Here is a 27855-nt window from a genome sequence, read left to right on the forward strand (position 1 = left end):
GCAAAATCTCATGACGCTGCAAGCAGGATTCGAACCTACACGGGGAAACCCCATTGGATTTCAAGTCCAACGCCTTAACCACTCGCCCATCGCAGCTGCGTGAGTATGATGTCACAGTTGTCGAATACGAGCCATGCACTACTCACGTCAGGCCGAGACATAAAAAATAAAGTAACAGAAGGACGGGGCACGTACCAGCAGTCCCCTGTTGTCCTCACTTATTTTGCATGCTTTCATACAATTAATAAAAATAGCAATACGCATCACTCAAAGTGAGTGACAGGGCACAGATGAGCGGTAATCAATAACTGCACATTTCTATCCTCGTATCCCTATATTACGGCGGTGGCAACGGGCCCTTAAGTGTACTCAGAAAGAGTCCAAAAGCTTAAACAAGACACGCTTCATAAAAAAAAGTACTCTTTTCATGACTTGTCTAGATCAGGCAGGACAGGTCCAGACTACGAACCCTTCCGAGGCACCTGCTCTCTAAAACACTTCCTGGGTGTGGAAATTGTCTCAATGTTTACATCTAGTTTGAGTTTTTGCCGTTTAACTCTGTGACTTGATGAGGATTGCGTAATGAGAAGTGAACATTTACTTAACTTAACCAAATGGTGTTCATGCAAAATCTCTTGCCGCTGCAAGCAGGATTCGAACCTACGCGGGGAAACCCGATTGGATTTCAAGTCCAACGCCTTAACCACTTAACCATCGCAGCTGCATGAGTATGAAGTCACTGTTGTCGTATACGAGCCATACGCTGCTCACGTCAGGCCGAGACCTAAAAATTAAAGTAACGGCAGGACGGGGCACGTACCAGCAGTGCCCTGTATCCCCCACTTATTTTGAATGCTTTCATACAATTAATAAAAATAGCAACAAGCATCACTCAAAGTGAGGGTCAGGGCACAGATGAGCGGTAATCAATCACTGCGCATTTCTACCCTCTTTTCCCTATATTACGGCGGTGGTAACGGGCCGGGCCCTTAAGTGTACTAAGAAAGAGTCCAAAAGCCTAAACAAGACACGCTTCATAAAAAAAATAATTACTCTTTTCGTGACTTGTCTAGATCATGCAGGACAGGTCCAGACTACGAACCCTTCCAAGGCACCTACTCTCTAAAACACTTCCTGGGTGTGGAAATTGTCTCAATGTTTACATCTAGTTTGAGTTTTTGCCGTTTAACTCTGTGACTTGATGAGGATTGCGTAACGAGAAGTGAACATTTACTTAACTAAACCAAATGGTGTTCATGCAAAATCTCATAAAGCTGCAAGCAGGATTCGAACCTACGCGGGGAAACCCCATTGGATTTCAAGTCCAACACCTTAACCACTCGGCCACCGCAGCTGCATGAGAATGATGTCACTGTTGTCGTATACGAGCCATGCGCTACTCATGTCAGGCCGAGACCTAAAAAATAAAGTAACAGATGGACGGGGCACGTACCAGCAGTGCCCTGTTGTCCTCACTTATTTCGCATACTTTCACACAATTAATAAAAATAGCAATACGCATCACACAAAGTGAGTGACAGGGCACAGATGAGCGGTAATCAATCTCTGCACATTTCTACCCTCGTTTCCCTATATTACGGCGGTGGCAACGGGCCCTTAATTGTACTCAGAAAGAGTCCAAAAGCCTAAACAAGACACGCTTCATAAAAAAAATAATTACTCTTTTCGTGACTTGTCTAGATCATGCAGGACAGGTCCAGACTACGAACCCTTCCGAGGCACCTGCTCTCTAAAACACTTCCTGGGTGTGGAAATTGTGTCAATGTTTTCATCTAGTTTGAGTTTTTGCCGTTTAACTCTGTGACTTGATGAGGATTGCAAAATGAGAAGTGAACATTTACTTAACTTAACCAAATGGTGTTCATGCAAAATCTCATGCCGCTGCAAGCAGGATTCGAACCTAGTTGGGGAAACCCCATTGGATTTCAAGTCCAACGCCATAACCACTCGGCCATCCCAGCTGCGTGAGTAGGATGTCACTGTTGTCGTATACGAGCCATGCGCTACTCATGTCAGGTGGAGACCTAAAAAATAAAGTAACGGAAGGACGGGGCACATACCAGCAGTGCCCTGTTGTCCTCACTTATTTCGCATACTTTCATACAATTAATAAAAATAGCAATATGCATCACTCAAAATGAGTGACAGGGCACAGATGAGCGGTAATCAATCACTGCACATTTCTATCCTCGTTTCCCTATATTACGGCGGTGGCAACGGGCCCTTAAGTGTACTCAGAAAGAGTCCAAAAGCTTAAACAAGACACGCTTCATAAAAAAAAGTACTCTTTTCATGACTTGTCTAGATCAGGCAGGACAGGTCCAGACTACGAACCCTTCCGAGCCACCTACTCTCTAAAATACTTCCTGGGTGTAGAAATTGTCTCAATGTTTACATCTAGTTCGAGTTTTTGCAGTTTAACTCTGTGACTTGATGAGGATTGCGTAACGAGAAGTGAACATTTCCTTAACTAAACCAAATGGTGTTCATGCAAAATCACACTACGCTGAAAGCAGGATTCGAACCTGCGCAGGAAAACCCGATTGGATTTTGAGTCCAACGCCTTAACCACTCGGCCATCGCAGCTGCATGAGTATGATGTCACTATTGTCGTATACGAGCCATGCTCTGCTCATGTCAGGCCGAGACCAAAAAAATAAAGTAACGGAAGGACGGGGCACGTACCAGCAGTGCCCTGTTGTCCTCACTTATTTTGCATGCTTTCATACAATTAATAAAAATAGCAACATGCATCACTCAAAGTGAGTGAAAGGGCACAGATGAGCGGTAATCAATCACTGCATGTTTCTACCCACTTTTCCCTATATTACGGCGGTGGTAACGGGCCGTTAAGTGTACTAGGAAAGAGTCCAAAAGCCTAAACAAGACATGCTTCATAAAATAAAGTACTCTTTTCATGACTTGTCTAGATCAGGCAGGACAGGTTCAGACTACAAACCCTTCCGAGCCACCATCTCTCTAAAACACTTCCTGGGTGTGGAAATTGTCTCAAAGTTTACATCTAGTTTGAGTTTTTTCCATTTAACTCTGTGACTTGATGAGGATTGCGTAACGAGAAGTGAACATTTACTTAACTAAACCAAATGGTGTTCATGCAAAATCACACTACGCTGCAAGAAGGATTCAAACCTGCGCAGGGAAACCAGATTGGATTTCGAGTCCAACGCCTTGACCACTCGGCCATCACAGCTGCGTGAGTATGATGTCACAGTTGTCGTATACGAGCCATACGCTGCTCACTTCAGGCCGAGACATAAAAAATAAAGTAACAGAAGGACGGGGCACGTACCAGCAGTGCCCTGTTGTCCTCACTTATTTTGCATGCTTTCATACAATTAATAAAAATAGCAATACGCATCACTCAAAGTGAGTGACAGGGCACAGATGAGCGATAATCAATCACTGCACATTTCTATCCTCGTATCCCTATATTACGGTGGTGGCAACGGGCCCTTAAGTGTACTCAGAAAGAGTCCAAAAGCTTAAACAAGACACGCTTCATAAAAAAAGTACTCTTTTCATGACTTGTCTAGATCAGGCAGGACAGGTCCAGACTACGAACCCTTCCGAGCCACCTGCTCTCTAAAACACTTCCTGGGTGTGGAAATTGTCTCAATGTTTACATCTAGTTTGAGTTTTTGCAGTTTAACTCTGTGACTTGATGAGGATTGCGTAATGAGAAGTGAACATTTACTTAACTAAACCAAATGGTGTTCATACAAAATCTCATAAAGCTGCAAGCAGGATTCGAACCTACGCGAGGAAACCCCATTGGATTTCAAGTCCAACACCTTAACCACTCAGCCATCGCAGCTGCATGAGTATGATGTCACTGTTGTCGTATACGAGCCATGCGCTACTCATGTCAGGCCGAGACCTAAAAAATAAAGTAACAGATGGACGGGGCACATACCAGCAGTGCCCTGTTGTCCTCACTTATTTCGCATACTTTCATACAATTAATAAAAATAGCAATATGCATCACTCAAAATGAGTGACAGGGCACAGATGAGCGGTAATCAATCACTGCACATTTCTATCCTCGTTTCCCTATATTACGGCGGTGGCAACGGGCCCTTAAGTGTACTCAGAAAGAGTCCAAAAGCTTAAACAAGACACGCTTCATAAAAAAAAGTACTCTTTTCATGACTTGTCTAGATCAGGCAGGACAGGTCCAGACTACGAACCCTTCCGAGCCACCTGCTCTCTAAAGCACTTCCTGGGTGTGGAAATTGTCTCAATGTTTACATCTAGTTTGAGTTTTTGCGGTTTAACTCTGTGACTTGATGAGGATTGCGTAACGAGAAGTGAACATTTACTTAACTAAACCAAATGGTGTTCATGCAAAATCTCATAAAGCTGCAAGCAAGATTCGAACCTAGGCGGGGAAACCCCATTGGATTTCAAGTCCAACACCTTAACCACTCAGCCATAGCAGCTGCATGAGTATGATGTCACTGTTGTCGTATACGAGCCATGCGCTACTCATGTCAGACCGAGACCTAAAAAATAAAGTAACAGATGGATGGGGCACGTACCAGCAGTGCCCTGTTGTCCTCACTTATTTCGCATACTTTCACACAATTAATAAAAATAGCAATACGCATCACACAAAGTGAGTGACAGGGCACAGATGAGCGGTAATCAATCTCTGCACATTTCTACCCTCGTTTCCCTATATTACGGCGGTGGCAACGGGCCCTTAATTGTACTCAGAAAGAGTCCAAAAGCCTAAACAAGACACGCTTCATAAAAAAAATAATTACTCTTTTCGTGACTTGTCTAGATCATGCAGGACAGGTCCAGACTACGAACCCTTCCGAGGCACCTGCTCTCTAAAACACTTCCTGGGTGTGGAAATTGTCTCAATGTTTACATCTAGTTTGAGTTTTTGCCGTTTAACTCTGTGACTTGATGAGGATTGCGTAATGAGAAGTGAACATTTACTTAACTTAACCAAATGGTGTTCATGCAAAATCTCTTGCCGCTGCAAGCAGGATTCGAACCTACGCGGGGAAACCCGATTGGATTTCAAGTCCAACGCCTTAACCACTTAGCCATCGCAGCTGCATGAGTATGATGTCACTGTTGTCGTATACGAGCCATACGCTGCTCACGTCAGGCCGAGACCTAAAAATTAAAGTAACGGCAGGACGGGGCACGTACCAGCAGTGCCCTGTATCCCCCACTTATTTTGAATGCTTTCATACAATTAATAAAAATAGCAACAAGCATCACTCAAAGTGAGGGTCAGGGCACAGATGAGCGGTAATCAATCACTGCGCATTTCTACCCTCTTTTCCCTATATTACGGCGGTGGTAACGGGCCGGGCCCTTAAGTGTACTAAGAAAGAGTCCAAAAGCCTAAACAAGACACGCTTCATAAAAAAAATAATTACTCTTTTCGTGACTTGTCTAGATCATGCAGGACAGGTCCAGACTACGAACCCTTCCAAGGCACCTACTCTCTAAAACACTTCCTGGGTGTGGAAATTGTCTCAATGTTTACATCTAGTTTGAGTTTTTGCCGTTTAACTCTGTGACTTGATGAGGATTGAGTAACGAGAAGTGAACATTTACTTAACTAAACCAAATGGTGTTCATGCAAAATCTCATAAAGCTGCAAGCAGGATTCGAACCTACGCGGGGAAACCCCATTGGATTTCAAGTCCAACACCTTAACCACTCGGCCATCGCAGCTGCATGAGTATGATGTCACTGTTGTCGTATACGAGCCATGCGCTACTCATGTCAGGCCGAGACCTAAAAAATAAAGTAACAGATGGACGGGGCACGTACCAGCAGTGCCCTGTTGTCCTCACTTATTTCGCATACTTTCACACAATTAATAAAAATAGCAATACGCATCACACAAAGTGAGTGACAGGGCACAGATGAGCGGTAATCAATCTCTGCACATTTCTACCCTCGTTTCCCTATATTACGGCGGTGGCAACGGGCCCTTAATTGTACTCAGAAAGAGTCCAAAAGCCTAAACAAGACACGCTTCATAAAAAAAATAATTACTCTTTTCGTGACTTGTCTAGATCATGCAGGACAGGTCCAGACTACGAACCCTTCCGAGGCACCTGCTCTCTAAAACACTTCCTGGGTGTGGAAATTGTCTCAATGTTTACATCTAGTTTGAGTTTTTGCCGTTTAACTCTGTGACTTGATGAGGATTGCGTAATGAGAAGTGAACATTTACTTAACTTAACCAAATGGTGTTCATGCAAAATCTCATGCCGCTTCAAGCAGGATTCGAACCTACGCGGGGAAACCCGATTGGATTTCGAGTCCAACGCCTTAACCACTTAGCCATCGCAGCTGCATGAGTATGATGTCACTGTTGTCGTATACGAGCCATACGCTGCTCACGTCAGGCCGAGACCTAAAAATTAAAGTTACGGCAGGACGGGGCACGTACCAGCAGTGCCCTGTATCCCCCACTTATTTTGAATGCTTTCATACAATTAATAAAAATAGCAACAAGCATCACTCAAAGTGAGGGTCAGGGCACAGATGAGCGGTAATCAATCACTGCGCATTTCTACCCTCTTTTCCCTATATTACGGCGGTGGTAACGGGCCGGGCCCTTAAGTGTACTAAGAAAGAGTCCAAAAGCCTAAACAAGACACGCTTCATAAAAAAAATAATTACTCTTTTCGTGACTTGTCTAGATCATGCAGGACAGGTCCAGACTACGAACCCTTCCGAGGCACCTGCTCTCTAAAACACTTCCTGGGTGTAGAAATTGTCTCAATGTTTACATCTAGTTTGAGTTTTTGCCGTTTAACTCTGTGACTTGATGAGGATTGCGTAACGAGAAGTGAACATTTACTTAACTAAACCAAATGGTGTTCATGCAAAATCTCATAAAGCTGCAAGCAGGATTCGAACCTACGCGGGGAAACCCCATTGGATTTCAAGTCCAACACCTTAACCACTCAGCCATCGCAGCTGCATGAGTATGATGTCACTGTTGTCGTATACGAGCCATGCGCTACTCATGTCAGGCCGAGACCTAAAAAATAAAGTAACAGATGGACGGGGCACGTACCAGCAGTGCCCTGTTGTCCTCACTTATTTCGCATACTTTCACACAATTAATAAAAATAGCAATACGCATCACACAAAGTGAGTGACAGGGCACAGATGAGCGGTAATCAATCTCTGCACATTTCTACCCTCGTTTCCCTATATTACGGCGGTGGCAACGGGCCCTTAATTGTACTCAGAAAGAGTCCAAAAGCCTAAACAAGACACGCTTCAGGCAGGATAGGTCCAGACTACAAACCCTTCCGAGCCACCTGCTCTCTAAATCACTTCCTGGGTGTGGAAATTGTCTCAATGTTTACATCTAGTTTGAGTTTTTGCCGTTTAACTCTGTGACTTGATGAGGATTGCGTAACGAGAAGTGAACATTTACTTAAGTAAACCAAATGGTGTTCATGCAAAATCTCATGACGCTGCAAGCAGGATTCGAACCTACATGGGGAAACCCCATTGGATTTCAAGTCCAACACCTTAACCACTCAGCCATCGCAGCTGCATGAGTATGATGTCACTGTTGTCGACGAGCCATGCGCTACTCATGTCAGGCCGAGACCTAAAAAGTAAAGTAACAGAAGGACGGGGCACGTACCAGCAGTGCCCTGTTGTCCTCACTTATTTCGCATACTTTCATACAATTAATAAAAATAGCAATATGCATCACACAAAGTGAGTGACAGGGCACAGATGAGCGGTAATCAATCACTGCACATTTCTATCCTCATTTCCCTATATTACGGCGGTGGCAATGGGCCCTTAAGTGTACTCAGAAAGAGTCCAAAAGCTTAAACAAGACACGCTTCATAAAAAAAGTACTCTTTTCATGACTTGTCTAGATCAGGCAGGACAGGTCCAGACTACGATTCCTTCCGAGCCACCTGCTCTCTTTAACACTTCCTAGGTGTGGAAATTGTCTCAATGTTTACATCTAGTTTGAGTTTTTGCCGTTTAACTCTGTGACTTGATGAGGATTGCGTAACGAGAAGTGAACATTTACTTAACTAAACCAAATGGTGTTCATGCAAAATCTCATAAAGCTGCAAGCAGGATTCGAACCTACGCGGCAAAACCCCATTGGATTTCAAGTCCAACACCTTAAGCACTCAGCCATCGCAGCTGCATGAGTATGATTTCACTGTTGTCGTATACGAGCCATGCGCTACTCATATCAGGCCGAGACCTAAAAAATAAAGTAACAAAAGGACGGGGCACGTACCAGCAGTGCCCTGTTGTCCTCACTTATTTCGCATACTTTCATACAATTAATAAAAATAGCAATATGCATCACACAAAGTGAGTGACAGGGCACAGATGAGCGGTAATCAATCACTGCACATTTCTATCCTCGTTTCCCTATATTACGGCGGTGGCAATGGGCCCTTAAGTGTACTCAGAACGAGTCCAAAAGCTTAAACAAGACACGCTTCATAAAAAAAGTACTCTTTTCATGACTTGTCTAGATCAGGCAGGACAGGTCCAGACTACGATTCCTTCCGAGCCACCTGCTCTCTTAAACACTTCCTAGGTGTGGAAATAGTTTCAATGTTTACATCTAGTTTGAGTTTTTGCCATTTAACTCTGTGACTTGATGAGGATTGCGTAACGAGAAGTGAACATTTCCTTAACTAAACCAAATGGTGTTCATGCAAAATCACACTACCCTGCAAGCAGGATTCAAACCTGCGCAGGGAAACCCCATTGGATTTCGAGTCCAACGCCTTAACCACTAGGCCATCGCAGCTGCATGAGTATGATGTCACTGTTGTCGTATACGAGCCATGCTCTGCTCATGTCAGGCCGAGACCAAAAAAATAAAGTAACGGAAGGACGGGGCACGTACCAGCAGTGCCCTGTTGTCCTCACTTATTTTGCATGCTTTCATACAATTAATAAAAATAGCAACATGCATCACTCAAAGTGAGTGAAAGGGCACAGATGAGCGGTAATCAATCACTGCGCATTTCTACCCTCTTTTCCCTATATTACGGCGTTGGTAACGGGCCCTTAAGTGTACTAAGAAAGAGTCCACCACTCGGCCATCGCAGCTGCATGAGTGTGATGTCACTGTTGTCGTATACGAGCCATGCTCTGCTCTTGTCAGGCCGAGACCAAGAAAATAAAGTAACGGAAGGACGGGGCACGTACCAGCAGTGCCCTGTTGTCCTCACTTATTTTGCAGGCTTTCATACAATTAATAAAAATAGCAAAATGCATCACTCAAAGTGAGTGAAAGGGCACAGATGAGTGGTAATCAATCACTGCATGTTTCTACCCAATTTTCCCTATATTACAGCGGTGGTAACGGGCCCTTAAGTGTACTAAGAAAGAGTCCAAAAGCCTAAACAAGACATGCTTCATAAAAAAGTACTCTTTTCATGACTTGTCTAGATCAGTCAGGACAGGTTCAGACTACAAACCCTTCCGAGCCACCAGCTCTCAGAAACACTTCCTGGGTGTGGAAATTGTCTCAATGTTTACATCTAGTTTGAGTTTTTTCCATTTAACTCTGTGACTTGATGAGGATTGCGTAACGAGAAGTGAACATTTACTTAACTAAACCAAATGGTGTTCATGCAAAATCTGATGACGCTGCAAGTAGGATTCAAACCTACGCATGGAAACCCCATTGGATTTCAAGTCCAACGCCTTAACCACTCGGCCATCGCAGCTGCGCGAGTATGATGTCAACGTTGTCGTATACGAGCCATTCACTACTCACGTCAGGCCGAGACATAAAAAATAAAGTAACAGAAGGACGGGGCACGTACCAGCAGTGCCCTGTTGTCCTCACTTATTTTGCATGCTTTCATACAATTAATAAAAATAGCAATACGCATCACTCAAAGTGAGTGACAGGGCATAGATGAGCGGTAATCAATCACTGCACATTTCTACCCTCGTTTCCCTATATTACGGCGGTGGCAACGGGCCCTTAACTAAACCAAATGGTGTTCATGCAAAATCTCATGACGCTGCAAGCAGGATTTGAACCTACGCGGAGAAACTCCATTTGATTTCAAGTCCAACGCCTTAACCACTCGGCCATCGCAGCTGCGTGAATATGATGTCACAGTTTTCGTATACGAGCCATGCACTACTCACGTCAGGCTGAGACATAAAAAATAAAGTAACAGAAGGACGGGGCACGTACCAGCAGTGCCCTGTTGTCCTCACTTATTTTGCATGCTTTCATACAATTAATAAAAATAGCAACATGCATCACTCAAAGTGAGTGAAAGGGCAGAGATGAGTGGTAATCAATCACTGCGCATGTCTACCCTCTTTTCCCTATATTACGGCTGTGGTAACGGGCCCTTAAGTGTACTAAGACAGAGTCTAAAAGCCTAAACAAGACACGCTTCATAAAAAAATAATTACTCTTTTCGTGACTTGTCTAGATCATGCAGGACAGGTCCAGACTACAAACCCTTCCGAGGCACTTGCTCTCTAAAACACTTCCTGGGTGTGGAAATTGTCTCAATGTTTACATCTAGTTTGAGTTTTTTCCATTTAACTCTGTGACTTGATGAGGATTGCGTAACAAGAAGTGAACATTTACTTAACTAAACCAAATGGTGTTCATGCAAAATCTCATAACGCTGCAAGCAGGATTCGAACCTACGCGGGGAAACCCCACTGGATTTCAAGTCCAACGCCTTAACCACTCGGCCATCGCAGCTGCATGAGTATGACGTCACTGTTGTCGTATACGAGCCATGTTCTGCTCATGTCAGGCTGAGACCAAAAAAATAAAGTAACGGAAGGACGGGGCACGTACCAGCAGTGCCCTGTTGTCCTCACTTATTTTGCATGCTTTCATACAATTAATAAAAATAGCAACATGCATCACTCAAAGTGAGTGAAAGGGCACAGATGAGTGGTAATCAATCACTGCATGTTTCTACCAACTTTTCCCTATATTACGGCGGTGGTAACGGGCCCTTAAGTGTACTAAGAAAGAGTCCAAAAGCCTAAACAAGACATGCTTCATAAAAAAAAGGACTCTTTTCATGACTTGTCTAGATCAGGCAGGACAGGTCCAGACTATAAACCCTTCCGAGCCACCAGCTCTCTCAAACACTTCCTGGGTGTGGAAATTGTCTCAATGTGTACATCTAGTTTGAGTTTTTTCCATTTAACTATGTGACTTGATGAGGATTGCGTAACGAGAAGTGAACATTTACTTAACTAAACCAAATGGTGTTCATGCAAAACCTCATGACGCTGCAAGCAGGATTCGAACCTACGCGGGGAAACTCCATTGGATTGCAAGTCCAACGCCTTAACCACTCGGCCATCGCAGCTGCATGAATATGATGTCACAGTTTTCGTATACGAGCCATGCACTACTCACGTCAGGCCGAGACATAAAAAATAAAGTAACAGAAGGACGGGGCACGTACCAGCAGTGCCCTGTTGTCCTCACTTATTTTGCATGCTTTCATACAATTAATAAAAATAGCAATACGCATCACTCAAAGTGAGTGACAGGGCACAGATGAGCGGTAATCAATCACTGCACATTTCTATCCTCGTTTCCCTATATTACGGCGGTGTCAACAGGCCCTTAAGTGTACTCAGAAAGAGTCCAAAAGCTTAAACAAGACACGCTTCATAAAAAAAAGTACTCTTTTCATGACTTGTCTAGATCAGGCAGGACAGGTCCAGACTACGAACCCTTCCGAGCCACCTGCTCTCTAAAACACTTCCTGGGTGTTGAAATTGTCTCAATGTTTGCATCTAGTTTGAGTTTTTGCCGTTTAACTCTGTGACTTGATGAGGATTGCTGTGAGAAGTTGGCCTGTTAGGTAGTGTTTCCAATTCTGGAACCACTTGGTAACAGTCCAAACAAACCCCAAAGATGTCTGGTTGTAAGTCAACCTTGTTAGACAAGCTATCCTAGTGGTAGCATGGACTAAGCAGCCTTAAAGGCTTAACTTAAGAGGTCGTGTTAAGCGAGCTGTTTTACCACATACAATCCTGTAATCAAATGAAAGGACACCACACAAGTATATATTGTAAAAATATATGTATTTATTTCTAAATTACTCCCCAGTACTCTTTATGAGGAAAGGGGCACAAGCGTTAAATCAAAAGCACAGTAAAACATATGAAGTTGCACAATTATGGATGAGGGCGGGTGGCCACTCAAACCATATACTAAAAAAGTGGTATAAGGAACACTTATCGAACAGTGGTTAGGCCTAGGGCCTAGAGATTCGCTGGGAGCAGTCAGGACTAGCAATGCTGAAGTCGGGAGTAGCCCACAGGAGACGGGTGCAGCACGGAAAGTGCGTCTCGCACCAATGCAATGTCAATGGTGCGTAAAAGTTAGATAAAGTGAATTAAAAGATACTTCCGCTGAACCTAGAGGAACAAAACTTTAGACACAGACCCTAGAGGTGTGTACCAGTGTGGGAACACCGGCGTTGCAATGTTACCTCACCCACAGGCCGTGGGTGCACAGGGTCGAAGTGGCGTCGGGTCTTGACACGCAGGCTCTTGGTGCTTGGAGCTGTTGCAGCTGCAGGCGATGTGAAGCAGAAGTGTCTGGTGCGATCCAAGGGTGGATCGAAGTAGAAAAGTACCTGAAAGCAGAGGGGACAGAGTCTGGGTCACTCAGCAGTGACCAGGGTGGAACCAGGACGGAACCAGGCAATGTCGGGCGCAATCAGGTGGTTGTTGATAGGCTTCTCTCCGCTGTCACGTGGGCTCTGGGGCATCTGCGACGTCCAGGAGCAGGTCACGATCTGTCCCACGTAGGCTCTCGCCGTCAGCACCGTCGGCTTCAAGATTGCAGCAAACAGCACTTGGCAAAAGCAATCCACGCGGAACCGGGAGATTGCTTATCACTCGAACCAGGAGGGTCAGAGTGGGGGCTCCTTTTTACAGGAGCTGGTGCAGATCTGGAGCAACCAGAAAAGCAAGTCGTATTTTGGTTTTCGTCGGCACAGGGGCCACAAGCCAGCTGGCAAGTGACCGGTCCAACGCGTCGAGCCGCCACAAGCAGAAGGGCCCCACGCAGCACTCGTCGAGTGTGGAGGGGGTAGCTTTGGTGCAAGTGTAGCTCGGGGTGGGGGCTTCTCAAACCCCGGTGCACAGCTTCGAGGATCACTCGTGGGCTGCACGGTCAGCGTCTAGTGGCCTTTTCAAGATGGCGTGCCCCATGCTTCCGGTCGCCTCCACTGGTCTCAGCTCTGCAGGGACTGTGGATCGGGCAGGTAGAAGTCAGGCAAGCTTGATCTCGTCGATCTCTGTCGCTCAAGTTCCGGCAGGAACTGCAACAAAGCAAGGGTCGAGGGCTGGATGGTGCCTGTTTGCACAGGGTGGTCACTCCTTGACCACAAGGGAGATTCTTCAGTCTTCTGCGTTGAGTAGAAAGTCGAAGGGTCCAGAATTCGTTTCTTATGTTTCTTCAGGATGATCTGAGTTGCATTGGCACTGCTCCCACTCTTATTCGAATCTGGTGGGCTGGACATCCTGCTAGGTCCCCTCCTATGGGTGGGACCCAGGAAGGGGGTGGTTACACCCCTTTCCTTTGATCCAGGCCGCGCTGGGACAGGGGCTGGGAGGCCCCAGAACCGGTTTGGCCGGATTATGCAAGGGGCAGCCTTGTGCTCCCCAGGCAGTGTCTGGTTTCTTTGAAACCTCCCTACTACAATCCACTATCTCCTGTCTGGGGTGGTTTAACACCGCCCTGCAACAGGAAACCCTTTGTCCAGGCCTCCTCTGCCGAGTTTCGGTCAGCAGCAGGAGGCCAGACCCGTGTCTGTGGCAGGGGCATCCATTTTAAATCAACCGCGTTTCAGCAAAGTAACATGTCTTCTCCCTCTAGAAGGGTGGAATGCTACCCCCGTCGCCAGAACTGGCGAGGGGGTAGTATTCCAATTCGTATGACACCTTACACGACATGTTTTGATAAAGCCAAACCAAAGTTGCTATATAACCGCGAGGATTATAAGGCGCTTAAGAGTATATGGTATGGCATTATCCCGGATCAGCTTAGGAAGTTGTTCCCGACAGCTGCAGACTGGCTCAGCTCATGCCAGAGCTCCATCTCACATAAAACCACGCACTCTGCCTCCAGGATTGATGAGGCCTTCCATAGGAGTGGCTTACAGGCTATATATGTGTCAAGATATAGGTTTAGATATAGGTATACTATATCTAAGCAAGGGGTGATTACACCCACTTGCCCCAGCTGAGTGATCAGCCAGTTGTGTCAATTTAGATAGCCAGCCAGGGGTGGCAAAAGATATGCTGCAGCCCCTGGTAGGCCTTGGATGCACCTATGCCCTGGGCACCTATAGTGCACTGTACAGGGGCTGATAAGGTGACCCAAGCCAATCTAGTTATGCACCTAGGGTACATGGAATCCATTTTACAGAGAGAGCAGATAGCCTGGTGCCCTGATTAGCAGGGAACCAGGCCAACTAAGTCGAAAACCAGCTAAACACAAGGCAAAAAATCTGGGGTCACCATAGTCAGGTAGCCACCTTCCTACAATTGCGTAACGAGAAGTGAACATTTACTTAACTAAACCAAATGGTACTCATGCAAAATCTCATGACGCTGCAAGCAGGATTCGAACCTACGCGGGGAAACCCCATTGGATTTCAAGTCCAACACATTAACGACTCAGCCATCGCAGCTGCATGAGTATGATGTCACTGTTGTCGTATACGAGCCATGCGCTACTCATGTCAGGCCGAGACCTAAAAAATAAAGTAACGGAAGGACGGGGCACGTTCCAGCAGTGCCCTGTTGTCCTCACTTATTTTGCATGCTTTCATACAATTAATAAAAATAGCAATACGCATCACTCAAAGTGAGTGACAGGGCACAGATGAGCGGTAATCAATCACTGCACATTTCTATCCTCGTTTCCCTATATTAAGGCGGTGGCAACGGGCCCTTAAATGTACTCAGAAAGAGTACAAAAGCTTAAACAAGACACGCTTCATAAAAAAAAGTACTCTTTTCATGACTTGTCTAGATCAGGCAGGACAGGTCCAGACTACGAACCCTTCCGAGCCACCTGCTCTCTAAAACACTTCCTGGGTGTGGAAATTGTCTCAATGTTTACATCTAGTTTGAGTTTTTGCCGTTTAACTCTGTGACTTGATGAGGATTGCGTAACGAGAAGTGAACATTTACTTAACTAAACCAAATGGTGTTCATACAAAATCTCATGACGCTGCAAGCAGGATTCGAACCTACGCAGGGAAACCCCATTGGATTTCAAGTCCAACACCTTAACCACTCAGCCATCGCAGCTGCATGAGTATAATGTCACTGTTGTCGTATACGAGCCATGCGCTACTCATGTCAGGCCGAGACCTAAAAAATAAAATAACGGAAGGACGGGGCACGTACCAGCAGTGCCCTGTTGTCCTCACTTATTTCGCATACTTTCATACAATTAATAAAAATAGCAATACGCATCACTCAACGTGAGTGACAGGGCACAGATGAGCGGTAATCAATCACTGCACATTTCTACCCTCGCTTCCCTATATTACGGCGGTGGCAACGGGCCCTTAATTGTACTCAGAAAGAGTCCAAAAGCCTAAACAAGACACGCTTCATAAAAAAAATTACTCTTTTCGTAACTTGTCTAGATCAGGCAGGATAGGTCCAGACTACAAACCCTTCTGAGCCACCTGCTCTCTAAAACACTTCCTAGGTGTGGAAATAGTTTCAAGGTTTACATCTAGTTTGAGTTTTTGCCATTTAACTCTGTGACTTGATGAGGATTGCGTAACGAGAAGTGAACATTTCCTTAACTAAACCAAATGGTGTTCATGCAAAATCACACTAAGCTGCAAGCAGGATTCAAACCTGCGCAGGGAAACCCCATTGGATTTCAAGTCCAAAGCCTTAACCACTTGGCCATCGCAGCTGCATGAGTATGATGTCACTGTTGTCGTATACGAGCCATGCTCTGCTCATGTCAGGCCGAGACCAAAAAAATAAAGTAACGGAAGGACGGGGCACGTACCAGCAGTGCCCTGTTGTCCTCACTTATTTTGCATGCTTTCATACAATTAATAAAAATAGCAACATGCATCACTCAAAGTGAGTGAAAGGGCACAGATGAGCGGTAATCAATCATTGCGCATTTCTACCCTCTTTTCCCTATATTACGGCGGTGGTAACGGGCCCTTAAGTGTACTAAGAAAGAGTCCAAAAGCCTAAACAAGACACGCTTAATAAAAAAAATAATTACTCTTTTCGTGACTTGTCTAGATCATGCAGGACAGGTCCAGACTACGAACCCTTCCGAGCCACCTGCTCTCTAAAACACTTCCTGGGTGTGGAAATTGTCTCAATGTTTACATCTAGTTTGAGTTTTTGCCGTTTAACTCTGTGACTTGATGAGGATTGCGTAACAAGAAGTGAACATTTACTTAACTAAACCAAATGGTGTTCATGCAAAATCATAATGACACTGCAAGCAGGATTCGAACCTACGCAGGGAAACCTCATTGGATTTCAAGTCCAACGCCTTAACCACTCGGCCATCGCAGCTGCGTGAGTATGATGTCACAGTTGTCGTATACGAGCCATGCACTACTCACGTCAGGATGAGACATAAAAAATAAAGTAACAGAAGGACGGGGCACGTACCAGCAGTGCCCTGTTGTCCTCACTTATTTTGCATGCTTTCATACAATTAATAAAAATAGCAATACGCATCACTCAAAGTGAGTGACAGGGCACAGATGAGCGGTAATCAATCACTGCGCATTTCTACCCTCTTTTCCCTATATTACGACGGTGGTAACGGGCCCTTAAGTGTACTAAGAAAGAGTCCAAAAGCCTAAACAAGACACGCTTCATAAAAAAAATCATTACTCTTTTCGTGACTTGTCTAGATCATGCAGGACAGGTCCAGACTACGAACCCTTCCGAGCCACCTGCTCTCTAAAACACTTCCTGGGTGTGGAAATTGTCTCAATGTTTACATCTAGTTTGAGTTTTTGCAGTTTAACTCTGTGACTTGATGAGGATTGCGTAATGAGAAGTGAACATTTACTTAACTAAACCAAATGGTGTTCATGCAAAATCTCATGCCGCTGCAAGCAGGATTCGAACCTACGCAGGGAAACCCCTTTGGATTTCAAGTCCAACGCCTTAACAACTCTGCCATCACAGCTGCGTGAGTATGATGTCACTGTTGTCGTATACGAGCCATGCGCTACTCATGTCAGGTGGAGACCTAAAAAATAAAGTAACGGAAGGACGGGGCACATACCAGTAGTGCCCTGTTGTCCCCACTTATTTCACATACTTTCATACAATTAATAAAAATAGCAATATGCATCACTCAAAATGAGTGACAGGGCACAGATGAGCGGTAATCAATCACTGCACATTTCTATCCTCGTTTCCCTATATTACGGCGGTGGCAACGGGCCCTTAAGTGTACTCAGAAAGAGTCCAAAAGCCTAAACAAGACACGCTTCATAAAAAAAATTACTCTTTTCGTAACTTGTCTAGATCAGGCAGGATAGGTCCAGACTACAAACCCTTCCGAGCCACCTGCTCTCTAAAACACTTCCTAGGTGTGGAAATAGTTTCAATGTTTACATCTAGTTTGAGTTTTTGCCATTTAACTCTGTGACTTGATGAGGATTGCGTAACAAGAAGTGAACATTTACTTAACTAAACCAAATGGTGTTCATGCAAAATCTCATGACGCTGCAAGCCGGATTCGTACCTACGCGGGGAAACCCCATTGGATTTCAAGTCCAACGCCTTAACCACTCGGCCATCGCAGCTGCATGAGTATGATGTCACTGTTGTCGTATACGAGCCATGCGCTACTTATGTCAGGCCGAGACCTAAAAAATAAAGTAACGGAAGGACGGGGCACGTACCAGCAGTGCCCTGTTGTCCTCACTTATTTCGCATACTTTCAAACAATTAATAAAAATAGCAATACGCATCACTCAAAGTGAGTGACAGGGCACAGATGAGCGGTAATCAATCACTGCACATTTCTACCCTCGTTTCCCTATATTACGGTGGTGGCAACGGGCCCTTGATTGTACTCAGAAAGAGTCCAAAAGCCTAAACAAGACACGCTTCATAAAAAAAAATACTCTTTTCGTAACTTGTCTAGATCAGGCAGGATAGGTCCAGACTACAAACCCTTCCGAGCTACCTGCTCTCTAAAACACGTCCTAGGTGTGGAAATAGTTTCAATGTTTACTTCTAGTTTGAGTTTTTGCCATTTAACTCTGTGACTTGATGAGGATTGCGTAACGAGAAGTGAACATTTCCTTAACTAAACCAAATGGTGTTCATGCAAAATCACACTACGCTGCAAGCAGGATTCGAACCTGAACAGAGAAACCCCATTGGATTTCAAGTCCAATGCCTTAACCACTGGGCCATCGCAGCTGCATGAGTATGATGTCACTGTTGTCGTATATGAGCCATGCTCTGCTCATATCAGGCCGAGACCAAAAAAATAAAGTAACGGAAGGACGGGGCACGTACCAGCAGTGCCCTGTTGTCCTCACTTATTTTGCATGCTTTCATACAATTAATAAAAATAGCAACATGCATAACTCAAAGTGAGTGAAAGGGCACAGATGAGTGGTAATCAATCACTGCATGTTTCTACCCACTTTTCCCTATATTATGGCGGTGGTAACGGGCCCTTAAGTGTACTAAGAAAGAGTCCAAAAGCCTAAACAAGACATGCTTCATAAAAAAAAGTACTCTTTTCATGACTTGTCTAGAACAGGCAGGACAGGTCCAGACTACAAACCCTTCCGAGCCACCAGCTCTCTAAAACACTTCCTGGGTGTGGATATTGTCTCAATGTTTACATCTAGTTTGAGTGTTTTCCATTTAACTCTGTGACTTGATGAGGATTGCGTAACGAGAAGTGAACATTTACTTAACTAAACCAAATGGTGTTCATGCAAAATCACACTACGCTACAAGCAGGATTCGAACCTGTGCAGGGAAACCATATTGGATTTTGATCCAACGCCTTAACCACTCAGCCATCGCAGCTGCATGAGTATGATGTCACTGTTGTCGTATACGAGCCATACGCTTCTCACGTCCGGCCGAGACCTAAAAATTAAAGTAACGGCAGGACGGGGCACGTACCAGCAGTGCCCTGTATCCCCCACTTATTTTGAATGCTTCCATACAATTAATAAAAATAGCAATACGCATCACTCAAAGTGAGTGACAGGGCACAGATGAGCGGTAATCAATCACTTCACATTTCTACCCTCGTTTCCCTATATTACGGCGGTGGCAACGGACCCTTAAGTGTACTCAGAAAGAGTCCAAAAGCTTAAACAAGACACCCTTCATAAAAAAGTACGCTTTTCATGACATGTCTAGATCAGGCAGGACAGGTCCAGACTACGAACCCTTCTGAGCCACCTGCTCTCTAAAACACTTCCTGGGTGTGGAAATTGTCTCAATGTTTACATCTAGTTTGAGTTTTTGCCGTTTAACTCTGTGACTTGATGAGGATTGCGTAACGAGAAGTGAACATTTACTTAACTAAACCAAATGGTGTTCATGCAAATACTCATGACGCTGCAAGCAGGATTCGAACCTACGTGGGAAAACTCCATTGGATTTCAAGTCCAACACCTTAACCACTCAGCCATCGCAGCTGCATGAGTATAATGTCACTGTTGTCGTATACGAGCCATGCGCTACTGATGTCAGGCCGAGACCTAAAAAATATAGTAACGGAAGGACGGGGCACGTACCAGCAGTGCCCTGTTGTCCTCACTTATTTCGCATACTTTCATACAATTAATAAAAATAGCAATACGCATCACTCAATGTGAGTGACAGGGCACAGATGAGCGGTAATCAATCACTGCACATTTCTGCCCTCGTTTCCCTATATTACGGCGGTGGCAACGGGCCCTTAATTGTACTCAGAAAGAGTCCAAAAGCCTAAACAAGACATGCTTCATAAAAAAAAATTACTCTTTTCGTAACTTGTCTAGATCAGGCAGGATAGGTCCAGACTACAAACCCTTCCGAGCCACCTGCTCTCTAAAACACTTCCTAGGTGTGGAAATAGTTTCAATGTTTACCTCTAGTTTGAGTTTTTGCCATTTAACTCTGTGACTTGATGAGAATTGCGTAACGAGAAGTGAACATTTCCTTAACTAAACCAAATGGTGTTCATGCAAAATCATACTACGCTGCAAGCAGGATTTGACCTGCACAGGGAAACCCCATTGGATTTCGAGTCCAACGCCTTAACCACTCGGCCATCGCAGCTGCATGAGTATGATGTCACTGTTGTCGTATACGAGCCATGCTCTGCTCATGTCAGGCCGAGACCTAAAATTTAAAGTACCGGCAGGACGGGGCACGTACCAGCAGTGCCCTGTATCCCCCACTTATTTTGAATGCTTTCATACAATTAATAAAAATAGCAACAAGCATCACTCAAAGTGAGTGACAGGGCACAGATGAGCGGTAATCAATCACTGCGCATTTCTACCCTCTTTTCCCTATATTACGGCGGTGGTAACGGGCCCTTAATTGTACTCAGAAAGAGTCCAAAAGCCTAAACAAGACACGCTTCATAAAAAAAATTACTCTTTTCATAACTTGTCTAGATCAGGCAGGATAGGTCCAGACTACAAACCCTTCTGAGCCACCTGCTCTCTAAAACACTTCCTAGGTGTGGAAATAGTTTCAATGTTTACATCTAGTTTGAGTTTTTGCCATTTAACTGTGACTTGATGAGGATTGCGTAACGAGAAGTGAACATTTCCTTAACTAAACCAAATGGTGTGCATGCAAAATCTCATGACACTGCAAGCAGGATTCGAACCTATGTGGGGAAACCCCATTGGATTTCAAGTCCAATGCCTTAACCACTCGGCCATCGCAGCTGCATGAGTATGATGTCACAGTTTTCGTATACGAGCCATGCACTACTCATGTCAGGTCGAGACCTAAAAAATAAAGTAACGGAAGGACGGGGCACATACCAGCAGTGCCCTTTTGTCGTCACTTATTTTGTATACTTTCATACAATTAATAAAAATAGCAATATGCATCACTCAAAATGAGTGACAGGGCACAGATGAGCGGTAATCAATCACTGCACATTTCTACCCTTGTTTCCATATATTACGGCGGTGGCAACAGCCCTTATGTGTACTCAGAAAGAGTCCAAAAGCCTAAACAAGACACGCTTCATAAAAAAAATTACTCATTTCGTAACTTGTCTAGATCAGGCAGGATAGGTCCAGACTACAAACCCTTCCGAGCCACCTGCTCTCTAAAACACTTCCTAGGTGTGGAAATTGTTTCAATGTTTACATCTAGTTTGAGTTTTTGCCATTTAACTCTGTGACTTGATGAGGATTGCGTAACGAGAAGTGAACATTTCCTTAACTAAACCAAATTGTGTTCATGCAAAATCACACTACGCTGCAAGCAGGATTCGAACCTGCGTAGGGAAACCCCATTGGATTTCGAGGCCAACGCCTTAACCACTCGGCCATCGCAGCTGCATGAGTATGATGTCACTGTTGTCGTATACGAGCCATGCTCTGCTCATGTCAGGCGGAGACCAAAAAAATAGAGTAACGGAAGGACGGGGCACGTACCAGCAGTGCCCTGTTGTCCTCACTTATTTTGCATGCTTTCATACAATTAATAAAAATAGCAACATGCATCACTCAAAGTGAGTGAAAGGGCACAGATGAGTGGTAATCAATCACTGCATGTTTCTACCCACTTTTCCCTATATTACGGCGGTGGTAACGGGCCCTTAAGTGTACTAAGAAAGAGTCCAAAAGCCTAAACAAGACATGCATCATAAAAAAGTACTCTTTTCATGACTTGTCTAGATCAGGCAGGACAGGTCCAGACTACAAACCCTTCCGAGCCACCAGCTCTCTAAAACACTTCCTGGGTGTGGAAATTGTCTCAATGTTTACATCTAGTTTGAGTTTTTTCCGTTTAACTCTGTGGCTTGATGAGGATTGCGTAACGAGAAGTGAACATTTACTTAACTAAACCAAATGGTGTTCATGCAAAATCACACTACGCTGCAAGCAGGATTCGAACCTGCGCAGGGAAACCCCATTGGATTTCGAGTCCAACGCCTTAACCACTCGGCCATCGCAGCTGCATGAGTATGATGTCACAGTGCTCGTATACGAGCCATGCACTACTCACGTCAGGCCGAGACATAAAAAATAAAGTAACAGAAGGACGGGGCACGTACCAGCAGTGCCCTGTTGTCCTCACTTATTTTGCATGCTTTCATACAATTAATAAAAAAAGCAATACGCATCACTCAAAGTGAGTAACAGGGCACAGATGAGCGGTAATCAATCACTGCACATTTCTATCCTCGTTTCCCTATATTACGTCGGAGGCAACGGGCCCTTAAGTGTACTCAGAAAGAGTCCAAAAGCTTAAACAAGACACGCTTCATAAAAAAAGTACTCTTTTCATGACTTGTCTAGATCAGGCAGGACAGGTCCAGACTACGAACCCTTCCGAGCCACCTGCTCTCTAAAACACTTCCTGGGTGTGGAAATTGTCTCAATGTTTACATCTAGTTTGAGTTTTTGCCCTTTAACTCTGTGACTTGATGAGGATTGCGTAACGAGAAGTGAACATTTACTTAACTAAACCAAATGGTGTTCATGCAAAATCTCATAACGCTGCAAGCAGGATTCGCACCTACGCGGGGAAACCCCATTGGATTTCAAGTCCAACGCCTTAACCACTCGGCCATCGCAGCTGCGTGAGTATGATGTCACAGTTGTCGTATACGAGCCATGCACTACTCACGTCAGGTCGAGACATAAAAAATAAAGTAACAGAAGGACGGGGCATGTACCAGCAGTGCCCTGTTGTCCTCACTTATTTTGCATGCTTTCATACAATTAATAAAAAAAGCAATACGCATCACTCAAAGTGAGTGACAGGGCACCGATGAGCGGTAATCAATCACTGCACATTTCTATCCTCGTTTCCCTATATTACGGCAGTGGCAACGGGCCCTTAAGTGTACTCAGAAAGAGTCCTAAAGCTTAAACAAAACACGCTTCATAAAAAAAAGTATTCTTTTCATGACTTGTCTAGATCAGGCAGGACAGGTCCAGACTACGAACCCTTATGAGCCACCTGCTCTCTAAAACACTTCCTGGGTTTGGAAATTGTCTCAATGTTTACATCTAGTATGAGTTTTTGCAGTTTAACTCTGTGACTTAATGAGGATTGCGTAAAGAGAAGTGAACATTTACTTAACTAAACCAAATGGTGTTCATGCAAAATCACACTACGCTGCAAGCAGGTTTCGAACCTGCGCAGGGAAACCCCATTGGATTTCAAGTCCAACGCCTTAACCACTCGGCCATCGCAGCTGCATGAGTATGATGTCACTGTTGTCGTATACGAGCCATACTCTGCTCACGTCAGGCCGAGACCTAAAAATTAAAGTAACGGCAGGACGGGGCACGTACCAGCAGTGCCCTGTATCCCCCACTTATTTTGAATGCTTTCATACAATTAATAAAAATAGCAACAAGCATCACTCAAAGTGAGTGAAAGGGCACAGATGAGTGGTAATCAATCACTGCATGTTTCTACCCACTTTTCCCTATATTACGGCGGTGGTAACGGGCCCTTAAGTGTACTAAGAAAGAGTCCAAAAGCCTAAACAAGACATGCATCATAAAAAAAGTACTCTTTTCATGACTTGTCTAGATCAGGCAGGACAGGTCCAGACTACAAACCCTTCCGAGCCACCAGCTCTCTAAAACACTTCCTGGGTGTGGAAATTGTCTCAATGTTTACATCTAGTTTGAGTTTTTTCCATTTAACTCTGTGGCTTGATGAGGATTGCGTAACGAGAAGTGAACATTTACTTAACTAAACCAAATGGTGTTCATGCAAAATCACACTACACTGCAAGCAGGATTCGAACCTGCGCAGGGAAACCCCATTGGATTTCGAGTCCAACACCTTAACCACTCGGCCATCGCAGCTGCATGAGTATGATGTCACTGTTGTCGTATACGAGCCATACTCTGCTCACGTCAGGCCGAGACCTAAAAATTAAAGTAACGGCAGGACGGGGCACGTACCAGCAGTGCCCTGTATCCCCCACTTATTTTGAATGCTTTCATACAATTAATAAAAATAGCAACAAGCATCACTCAAAGTGAGTGACAGGGCACAGATGAGCGGTAATCAATCACTGCGCATTTCTACCCTCTTTTCCCTATATTACGGCGGTGGTAACGGGCCCTTAAGTGTACTAAGAAAGAGTCCAAAAGCCTAAACAAGACACGCTTCATAAAAAAAATTATTATTCCTTTCGTGACTTGTCTAGATCATACAGGACAGGTCCAGACTACGAACCCTTCCGAGGCACCTGCTCTCTAAAACACTTCCTGGGTGTGGAAATTGTCTCAATGTTTACATCTAGTTTGAGTTTTTGCCGTTTAACTCTGTGACTTGATGAGGATTGCGTAACAAGAAGTGAACATTTACTTAACTAAACCAAATGGTGTTCATGCAAAATCTCAAGACGCTGCAAGCAGGATTCGAACCGACGCAGGGAAACCCCATTGGATTTCAAGTCCAACGCCTTAACCACTCGGCCATCGCAGCTGGTGAGTATGATGTCACAGTGCTCGTATACGAGCCATGCACTACTCACGTCAGGCCGAGACATAAAAAATAAAGTAACAGAAGGACGGGGCACGTACCAGCAGTGCCCTGTTGTCCTCACTTATTTTGCATGCTTTCATACAATTAATAAAAAAAGCAATACGCATCACTCAAAGTGAGTGACAGGGCACAGATGAGCGGTAATCAATCACTGCACATTTCTATCCTCGTTTCCCTATATTACGTCGGTGGCAACGGGCCCTTAAGTGTACTCAGAAAGAGTCCAAAAGCTTAAACAAGACACGCTTCATAAAAAAAGTACTCTTTTCATGACTTGTCTAGATCAGGCAGGACAGGTCCAGACTACGAACCCTTCCGAGCCACCTGCGCTCTAAAACACTTCCTGGGTGTGGAAATTGTCTCAATGTTTACATCTAGTTTGAGTTTTTGCCGTTTAACTCTGTGACTTGATGAGGATTGCGTAACGAGAAGTGAACATTTACTTAACTAAACCAAATGGTGTTCATGCAAAATCTCATAACGCTGCAAGCAGGATTCGCACCTACGCAGGAAAACCCCATTGGATTTCAAGTCCAACGCCTTAACCACTCGGCCATCGCAGCTGCGTGAGTATGATGTCACAGTTGTCGTATACGAGCCATGTTCTGCTCATGTCAGGCCGAGACCAAAAAAATAAAGTAACGGAAGGACGGGGCACGTACCAGCAGTGCCCTGTTGTCCTCACTTATTTTGCATGCTTTCATACAATTAATAAAAATAGCAACATGCATCACTCAAAGTGAGTGAAAGGGCACAGATGAGTGGTAATCAATCACTGCATGTTTCTACCAACTTTTCCCTATATTACGGCGGTGGTAACGGGCCCTTAAGTGTACTAAGAAAGAGTCCAAAAGCCTAAACAAGACATGCTTCATAAAAAAAAGGACTCTTTTCATGACTTGTCTAGATCAGGCAGGACAGGTCCAGACTATAAACCCTTCCGAGCCACCAGCTCTCTCAAACACTTCCTGGGTGTGGAAATTGTCTCAATGTGTACATCTAGTTTGAGTTTTTTCCATTTAACTATGTGACTTGATGAGGATTGCGTAACGAGAAGTGAACATTTACTTAACTAAACCAAATGGTGTTCATGCAAAACCTCATGACGCTGCAAGCAGGATTCGAACCTACGCGGGGAAACTCCATTGGATTGCAAGTCCAACGCCTTAACCACTCGGCCATCTCAGCTGCATGAATATGATGTCACAGTTTTCGTATACGAGCCATGCACTACTCACGTCAGGCCGAGACATAAAAAATAAAGTAACAGAAGGACGGGGCACGTACCAGCAGTGCCCTGTTGTCCTCACTTATTTTGCATGCTTTCATACAATTAATAAAAATAGCAATACGCATCACTCAAAGTGAGTGACAGGGCACAGATGAGCGGTAATCAATCACTGCACATTTCTATCCTCGTTTCCCTATATTACGGCGGTGTCAACAGGCCCTTAAGTGTACTCAGAAAGAGTCCAAAAGCTTAAACAAGACACGCTTCATAAAAAAAAGTACTCTTTTCATGACTTGTCTAGATCAGGCAGGACAGGTCCAGACTACGAACCCTTCCGAGCCACCTGCTCTCTAAAACACTTCCTGGGTGTTGAAATTGTCTCAATGTTTGCATCTAGTTTGAGTTTTTGCCGTTTAACTCTGTGACTTGATGAGGATTGCTGTGAGAAGTTGGCCTGTTAGGTAGTGTTTCCAATTCTGGAACCACTTGGTAACAGTCCAAACAAACCCCAAAGATGTCTGGTTGTAAGTCAACCTTGTTAGACAAGCTATCCTAGTGGTAGCATGGACTAAGCAGCCTTAAAGGCTTAACTTAAGAGGTCGTGTTAAGCGAGCTGTTTTACCACATACAATCCTGTAATCAAATGAAAGGACACCACACAAGTATATATTGTAAAAATATATGTATTTATTTCTAAATTACTCCCCAGTACTCTTTATGAGGAAAGGGGCACAAGCGTTAAATCAAAAGCACAGTAAAACATATGAAGTTGCACAATTATGGATGAGGGCGGGTGGCCACTCAAACCATATACTAAAAAAGTGGTATAAGGAACACTTATCGAACAGTGGTTAGGCCTAGGGCCTAGAGATTCGCTGGGAGCAGTCAGGACTAGCAATGCTGAAGTCGGGAGTAGCCCACAGGAGACGGGTGCAGCACGGAAAGTGCGTCTCGCACCAATGCAATGTCAATGGTGCGTAAAAGTTAGATAAAGTGAATTAAAAGATACTTCCGCTGAACCTAGAGGAACAAAACTTTAGACACAGACCCTAGAGGTGTGTACCAGTGTGGGAACACCGGCGTTGCAATGTTACCTCACCCACAGGCCGTGGGTGCACAGGGTCGAAGTGGCGTCGGGTCTTGACACGCAGGCTCTTGGTGCTTGGAGCTGTTGCAGCTGCAGGCGATGTGAAGCAGAAGTGTCTGGTGCGATCCAAGGGTGGATCGAAGTAGAAAAGTACCTGAAAGCAGAGGGGACAGAGTCTGGGTCACTCAGCAGTGACCAGGGTGGAACCAGGACGGAACCAGGCAATGTCGGGCGCAATCAGGTGGTTGTTGATAGGCTTCTCTCCGCTGTCACGTGGGCTCTGGGGCATCTGCGACGTCCAGGAGCAGGTCACGATCTGTCCCACGTAGGCTCTCGCCGTCAGCACCGTCGGCTTCAAGATTGCAGCAAACAGCACTTGGCAAAAGCAATCCACGCGGAACCGGGAGATTGCTTATCACTCGAACCAGGAGGGTCAGAGTGGGGGCTCCTTTTTACAGGAGCTGGTGCAGATCTGGAGCAACCAGAAAAGCAAGTCGTATTTTGGTTTTCGTCGGCACAGGGGCCACAAGCCAGCTGGCAAGTGACCGGTCCAACGCGTCGAGCCGCCACAAGCAGAAGGGCCCCACGCAGCACTCGTCGAGTGTGGAGGGGGTAGCTTTGGTGCAAGTGTAGCTCGGGGTGGGGGCTTCTCAAACCCCGGTGCACAGCTTCGAGGATCACTCGTGGGCTGCACGGTCAGCGTCTAGTGGCCTTTTCAAGATGGCGTGCC

General features: G+C 45.0%; 18 non-coding genes across 18 annotated transcripts; all 18 read right to left on the reverse strand.

The window, feature by feature from the left end:
- Positions 1-1272: 1272 nt before the first annotated feature.
- Positions 1273-1354, reverse strand: TRNAS-UGA (transfer RNA serine (anticodon UGA)). The gene has a single exon. It is a non-coding gene; the product is annotated as a tRNA-Ser (tRNA).
- Positions 1355-2525: 1171 nt separating this feature from the next.
- On the reverse strand, positions 2526-2607 carry TRNAL-CAA (transfer RNA leucine (anticodon CAA)). Its single transcript has one exon. It is a non-coding gene; the product is annotated as a tRNA-Leu (tRNA).
- A 3053-nt stretch (positions 2608-5660) lies between these two features.
- On the reverse strand, positions 5661-5742 carry TRNAS-UGA (transfer RNA serine (anticodon UGA)). The gene has a single exon. It is a non-coding gene; the product is annotated as a tRNA-Ser (tRNA).
- A 546-nt stretch (positions 5743-6288) lies between these two features.
- Positions 6289-6370, reverse strand: TRNAS-CGA (transfer RNA serine (anticodon CGA)). Its single transcript has one exon. It is a non-coding gene; the product is annotated as a tRNA-Ser (tRNA).
- Positions 6371-6921: 551 nt separating this feature from the next.
- Positions 6922-7003, reverse strand: TRNAS-UGA (transfer RNA serine (anticodon UGA)). The gene has a single exon. It is a non-coding gene; the product is annotated as a tRNA-Ser (tRNA).
- A 1751-nt stretch (positions 7004-8754) lies between these two features.
- Positions 8755-8836, reverse strand: TRNAS-CGA (transfer RNA serine (anticodon CGA)). Its single transcript has one exon. It is a non-coding gene; the product is annotated as a tRNA-Ser (tRNA).
- A 1229-nt stretch (positions 8837-10065) lies between these two features.
- On the reverse strand, positions 10066-10147 carry TRNAS-UGA (transfer RNA serine (anticodon UGA)). Its single transcript has one exon. It is a non-coding gene; the product is annotated as a tRNA-Ser (tRNA).
- A 545-nt stretch (positions 10148-10692) lies between these two features.
- On the reverse strand, positions 10693-10774 carry TRNAS-UGA (transfer RNA serine (anticodon UGA)). The gene has a single exon. It is a non-coding gene; the product is annotated as a tRNA-Ser (tRNA).
- Positions 10775-11317: 543 nt separating this feature from the next.
- Positions 11318-11399, reverse strand: TRNAA-UGC (transfer RNA alanine (anticodon UGC)). Its single transcript has one exon. It is a non-coding gene; the product is annotated as a tRNA-Ala (tRNA).
- A 3891-nt stretch (positions 11400-15290) lies between these two features.
- On the reverse strand, positions 15291-15372 carry TRNAS-UGA (transfer RNA serine (anticodon UGA)). The gene has a single exon. It is a non-coding gene; the product is annotated as a tRNA-Ser (tRNA).
- A 1172-nt stretch (positions 15373-16544) lies between these two features.
- On the reverse strand, positions 16545-16626 carry TRNAS-UGA (transfer RNA serine (anticodon UGA)). Its single transcript has one exon. It is a non-coding gene; the product is annotated as a tRNA-Ser (tRNA).
- A 3669-nt stretch (positions 16627-20295) lies between these two features.
- Positions 20296-20376, reverse strand: TRNAS-CGA (transfer RNA serine (anticodon CGA)). The gene has a single exon. It is a non-coding gene; the product is annotated as a tRNA-Ser (tRNA).
- A 1165-nt stretch (positions 20377-21541) lies between these two features.
- On the reverse strand, positions 21542-21623 carry TRNAS-CGA (transfer RNA serine (anticodon CGA)). The gene has a single exon. It is a non-coding gene; the product is annotated as a tRNA-Ser (tRNA).
- Positions 21624-22164: 541 nt separating this feature from the next.
- Positions 22165-22246, reverse strand: TRNAS-CGA (transfer RNA serine (anticodon CGA)). Its single transcript has one exon. It is a non-coding gene; the product is annotated as a tRNA-Ser (tRNA).
- A 542-nt stretch (positions 22247-22788) lies between these two features.
- On the reverse strand, positions 22789-22870 carry TRNAS-UGA (transfer RNA serine (anticodon UGA)). The gene has a single exon. It is a non-coding gene; the product is annotated as a tRNA-Ser (tRNA).
- Positions 22871-23413: 543 nt separating this feature from the next.
- On the reverse strand, positions 23414-23495 carry TRNAS-UGA (transfer RNA serine (anticodon UGA)). Its single transcript has one exon. It is a non-coding gene; the product is annotated as a tRNA-Ser (tRNA).
- Positions 23496-24037: 542 nt separating this feature from the next.
- TRNAS-CGA (transfer RNA serine (anticodon CGA)) lies at positions 24038-24119 on the reverse strand. Its single transcript has one exon. It is a non-coding gene; the product is annotated as a tRNA-Ser (tRNA).
- Positions 24120-25913: 1794 nt separating this feature from the next.
- On the reverse strand, positions 25914-25995 carry TRNAA-UGC (transfer RNA alanine (anticodon UGC)). The gene has a single exon. It is a non-coding gene; the product is annotated as a tRNA-Ala (tRNA).
- Positions 25996-27855: the final 1860 nt, after the last annotated feature.

Source organism: Lissotriton vulgaris, chromosome 11 (genome assembly GCF_964263255.1).
Source record: "Lissotriton vulgaris chromosome 11, aLisVul1.2, whole genome shotgun sequence".
NCBI classification, from domain to species: domain Eukaryota; kingdom Metazoa; phylum Chordata; class Amphibia; order Caudata; family Salamandridae; genus Lissotriton; species Lissotriton vulgaris.